This window comes from Zingiber officinale, chromosome 8B, assembly GCF_018446385.1.
Source record: "Zingiber officinale cultivar Zhangliang chromosome 8B, Zo_v1.1, whole genome shotgun sequence".
NCBI lineage: Eukaryota > Viridiplantae > Streptophyta > Magnoliopsida > Zingiberales > Zingiberaceae > Zingiber > Zingiber officinale.
In genome coordinates this window covers 44,136,189-44,141,969 of record NC_056001.1, presented here as the reverse complement: position 1 = coordinate 44,141,969, position 5,781 = coordinate 44,136,189, and the positions used below count along the sequence as shown (strand labels likewise).

Here is a 5,781-nt window from a genome sequence, read left to right as displayed (position 1 = left end):
AATCATGTGATCATTCATATAATTAAAATATCATAATGTTTTTCAATAACTTGGCTCTTATACTATTTGTTGGTATTGTTGGTTAGTCCTAGGAAAACGTACCGGTTCCACCGTATAAAATTTTTTTATACAAGTGTCGAACCGTTCCTTAAATAACCTATTGTGTTCTTTAGAAGTTAAATTAGGAATCGCAGACGAAACTTAACATCATTGATTCCAAATTTAACTTATCTATTTTTAATGGTTTAGATTTGAATCGTAAGCGGAACTTAACACTATTGATTCAAATCCACCTATGTTATTGATTCCATTAAATATTAATTTCTAAAATTAGCTTCCAGGACTGCATGGCGAGGCACATGGCCTTATTAGATATGAGAGCAACCACCACCGCCTAGTCAAAGCCTTTTAAGGAAAGCTAATATTTAATTTCCTTAAATAACTCTAGGTTAACCAAAAAGAACAATCGAATCACAAATTCGAAAAAGAAGAAAACACAAAATCGAAAAATAAATTCGATAAACTAGATCTAATTGCCTTTTGTATTTAGAATTCTTACAAAGAAAATAACTAGTATGATGCAGAAGAAAACTACTAGTTATACCTTCTCTTTGTAAGCTAATGACCTCGAGATCTTCTGTCGTATTCCTCGCCTCGCCTTGGACGTCGTGTGGGCGACGATCCTCCAAGATGAACACCACCCAAAAGAGCTTCTCCTCCTTGCAATATTCGGCCATTACCACCACAATAGAAAAGAGAGCAAAGGGAGAAGAGAGGGAGAGAGGGGCCGACCACCAAGAGAGTCTCCAAGCCAAAGAATAAGAGTTGTGTCTCATGAAACCCCCTCACCCCTTCTTTTATATTACTTGCCCAAGGCAAATAAGGAAAATTTTTTAACAAAAAATAAAATCATCCAAGAGTTTTTCCTTTTTCCTTTTTATTTTTCCTTTTCTTTCCTCTTGATTGAATCAATCACCAATTTTAATTTTGTGATGATTTTAAATAATTTAATATGGCCGGCCATTTGCTTGGGCACTAAGCAAGGTGGCCGGCCACCTCATCAAGGGGAAAAAAGGAAATATATTTTTATAAAATTTTACAAGAAAAACTCTTATAAAATTTTACAAGCTCTCTTTCCTAAAGTAGGAGTTAAAAAAAGAAAGTTCTAAAAATTAAAACCATGTTTTAAAATTTAAAACTTCTCTTATAAAATTTCCATTTTTAACATGATAATAGAAAATTTTAATTTTAAAACTTATCTTCCTTTTTTCTTAAACCATGAGGATGGTTAAAAAAGAAAAGTTTTAAAACTTTTAAAACTCTCTATTAAAACATGTGGCCTAATTCAAATAAGGAAAGCTTTAAAAATTAAAATCTCTTTTTTAAAACTTATAGTTTTCTACAAAGAGAAGATTTTAAAAATTCAAAACACCCATCCTATTTGAATTAATCTTGGCCGGCCCCTACAAGCTTGGTCACCAAGCAATAGGGTCGGCCCCTATAAGAGGATGTGGCCGACCATTGCTTGGTCACCAAGCAATGGTCCGACCCCCTTCTTGGACACCAAGAAGAGCCTTACATTTGGATGGACTTAAGACTATAATGAGGTTACGACAAGGACCTAGAGGAGAAATTGGTTTTGGCCTTCCGATGAGCTTGAGTATCCCATGCTCGCCCCGAACACACAACTCAAGTTCATCGATAATAACTCATTCCACTAGAGAGTTATTATCGCACTACCACACCAATCCCAAATTACATTATGGGCTCCTTCTTATCATGAGTGTGTTAGTCTCCCTGTGTTTAAGATTACGAATGTCCACTAATTAAGTAAGTTACTGATAACTCACTTAATTAATATCTAGCTCCAAGAGTAGTACCACTCAACTTCATTGTCACGTCGGACTAAGTCCACCTGCAGGGTTTAACATGACAATCCTTATGAGCTCCTCTTGGGGACATTCTCAACCTAGATAACTAGGACACAGATTTCTTCTATAATCAACAACACACACTATAAGTAATATCATTTCCCAACTTATCGGGCATATTGATTTATCAAGCTAAACCTCACCCTTTGATAAGTCAAAGAAATAAATATTAAATATATGTGTTTGTTATTATATTAGGATTAAGAGCACACACTTCCATAATAACTAAGGTCTAGTTCTTTTACTAAGTCAGTATAAAAAGAACTTACCTAAATGGTCCTACTCAATACACTTAAAGTGTATCAGTGTAATTTATTAGTCAAGATAAACTAATACTTAATTACACTACGATTATTCTGATGGTTTGTTCCTTTCCATCTTAGTCGTGAGCAACTTGATTATAATTTATAGAGAACAGATAACATGATCTTCTGAGTGTGACACCACACTCCATGTTATCTACTATATAAATTAATTGAACAATTACATTTAACAAATAAATACAGATATTGACCAATGTGATTCTTTTATTTCAAAAATAAATGTTTACAAAAACTAGGCTTTTAGTATACACTCCAACAGGTATTTAATTGTTCGATGCGCAACGGAAGGTGTGAAAAATAGATTAAACGTCTTTTAAAATTTTTCACAACAAAACAATTTTGTTTAGATCAAACAAAAGATCTTGTTTAATTATAAAATCTCTTATAATTTAACATGCAAACATTATAATATTTTCTTTATATTTCTACAAAAATAGAATCTTTACCTTGAGTTCACGCCTAAGATTCGTAGGTCGTTAGAGTTCTTCACAGGTTGTCAGAGTTCTTCCAATGCCACAATCTTCCTCTCCAATTCTTCGAATCAACGGATGGACAAAAGTATGGGCTAACTCTTTTAACTTTTCTCACAAAATGAACTATAGAATTTTTCACCAAAAATTCTCTTTTTCATTCTATCTCCCTTTTTGAGAGAGAAAGAGAGATGTATTATATAGTAAGGAGAGAGGGGAACATGTATTATGAACATGGGAGAGAAAAGAGGGGAACATGCATGTATACAAAAGTGGAAGAGAAAAAATGGGAACGTGTATTATAAAGTGAGAGAGAAAATTTATAATATTCGCAAATATTGATTTCTCTTATATATATTTTATTCGTAATTAAATTACAAATAGAATATCTAAATACTTGATTTTTCTCTTATATATATTTTATTTGTAATCAAATTACAAATAAAATATCCAAATATTTGATTTCTCTCTTTTATATTTTATTCGTAATCAAATTACAAATAGAATATCTAAATATTTGATTTCTCTCATTTATATATTTTATTTGTAATCAAATTACAAATAGAATATCCAAATATCTGATTTCTCTCTCTTTTATATTTTATTCGTAATCAAATTACAAATAGAATATCTCCTTTTAGTAAAAATAATAAACAATTTATTAGTTAATAAATTTTGTGAGAATAAATAATTAATCAAATTAATTATTTAAAAGTATCCATCATGATTATACGAAGATGATTTGGGGACCATGGACCCATAATTTCAAGCTCCAATAAATTTAGATACAATTAATTAAAGCTCTTTAACTAATTATCTAATTTATTAATTACGAGATTATTCCACTAAAATCCGGAATTGCACTCTTGAGAATTATGGAACATATTTACTCAAAAGATTTGAATAGTCCATTGATATAATCATTACATGTCGATCAACCCTCCGTTCATGGTTCACAAATAGAGCTAGACGAAATTACCGTTTTACCTCTCTATTTGTATCTAAAACCTTAAGTATCATTGATTCACTAGTGAATAGTTAATTCATAATCTAATTATGAATTAGAGCGCTCAAACTATTTAGTGCTAGAATCAACACTCAAGAGAACCATTTTAACATCCTTTCGGAAGTTACAGATTCCGTATCTATAAATCATATTTCCAGCTGAATGTATAACTGAGTCTCCAAAATGTAAGTGTTACACCTATTATTTAAAATAGATTTTAACAAACAAATCAAGAGACTTGTTAATACAAACAAGGAGTCTATGACAACTCAGGATTTAGATTGATCTACATATGATCATCTTAGCGATGTTGATTCGAGTCTTTGTAACGGTACTTAAACATAGATACTTAAATCACATCTGGTCCTTGTCCTATATAATCATATTATATAAAATGCCTCTGCTTAGTGTCATTACACTGATAGTCCGGATAAGACTATCATATTCATAATGTCAGCAAACTGCATTCATAATTTCCAATTAAAGATCCATACTTTAATCAATCATGGACATTTTAAATATATTATCTATGATTTTAATTGTAAAATACCGGAAAATAGGTGAAAATTAATAAGGAAATTTTCCGGAATTTTTGGAAATTTTTCGGGAATTTTTCGGAGCTCGTATGGACGAGTTAACGGGGACAAAAACGGGGCCCGAAAAAGCCTGTTTTGACTACCCCATTTAAATGAGGAAAAGTTGAAATTTTTTCTCATTTCTTTTCCTTTATTTAATTTTCCTTTTCCTTCATTTTTTCGCCGTTTCCTCCCCGAAACCGCTCGCGCCTCTCCTCGCCCTAACCTCCTCTGCGCCGGTACCAGCCGCCTCCTCCTCTTCTCCGAGGTGAAGCCTTTTTCCCTCTGCCCCTTTCCAGCGCCGCCGACCCGAGTAGCACCGCCGCAAACCGAGCCCTAGCCTCTCCGATCTCCTCTTTGCGCCAGCCGTGCCCTAGATCCATCACCGGCCTTCTCCACGCTGAGCTCTGCACAGAGCCACCGCTAACCTAGCACCGCCGCCTTCTTTTGCCGACTCTGCCGATCCCTTGCCGCTGCCCTCTCTGGACCGAAGCAGCGTCGGCCACCGAGACTCCCTCTCTTCTCCTCTGGTCCGACGAGCCACCGTCGGACACCTTTGCTCTCGGCCCCATCGCGGTGATCAGTAGCCACTGGACGTCGACGCGCAGAGATTACACCGTGCCCTAGTCCTCCATCTTGCTGGCACCCGAGTACCACTGCCGGTGTTCTCCCGTGCCTGAGCTTCATCTCCTCTTCAGAGTAAGGTTGTTCGGATGAGGTAACGACAAGTGATTCCAGCAGTGATTCGGCAGTGTAATTTAAGGTTTCCAGCAGCAATCAACCCTTGTTGGCAGTAACAAACCTTCAGTGGATCAGTGATTCCTGCTGTGAATTTAGGTAAGGTGTAGATGGTATAATTTTTACTGAGTTTGGGTTTAATTTGATTAATGAAGGTGTTGGAATTGTGATTTAGGTTTATCGGTTTGGGAGATTTGCAATTTAATCTTGCTCCGACTGTTGATTTACAGTAGCAACGTTTCCAACCAGATTTGGACAAGTTGTAGAGGTAAGTTTGTATATATACTAGATTTCATTCTAGTTGTGGACTTGCTAGGGTGCCCTAATTCTATTTAATCGTGATATGTGGCTTGAGTGGATTTGGGTTTTACCCTAATTTAGCCTTAAGGATTTTATTTAGCTATACATTTGAGTTAGCTAAATAAATTATGTTTATATTGGTTATATAGGACCTTGACGCGAGACGAGTATCTCGGAGTCAGATTGGACCTTTCTATTTTCGGAGGCGGGTACTTTTGACTTTTTGTCTTTGATATGCTTAGTAATGAAATTAACATATTGCATCAATTGTGTTTCTTATCTGTTTCGGTTAATTACTACCCAAATCTTACGCAATTGATTGATTGATTGATTCAGATCTCATGTATATTTTACCGCTTATACACGCTTATAGGGGTAGTGATATACCATGTTTCACCATGCTCGGACCTAGGTTTTTATACCTTCCGTACCTTTGAT

General features: G+C 34.9%; 1 long non-coding RNA gene across 1 annotated transcript; it reads left to right on the top strand.

The window, feature by feature from the left end:
• Window positions 1-4,467: 4,467 nt before the first annotated feature.
• On the top strand, window positions 4,468-5,549 carry LOC122016237. The gene is made up of 3 exons (XR_006121093.1): window positions 4,468-5,142; window positions 5,219-5,311; window positions 5,493-5,549. It is a non-coding gene; the product is annotated as an uncharacterized LOC122016237 (long non-coding RNA).
• Window positions 5,550-5,781: the final 232 nt, after the last annotated feature.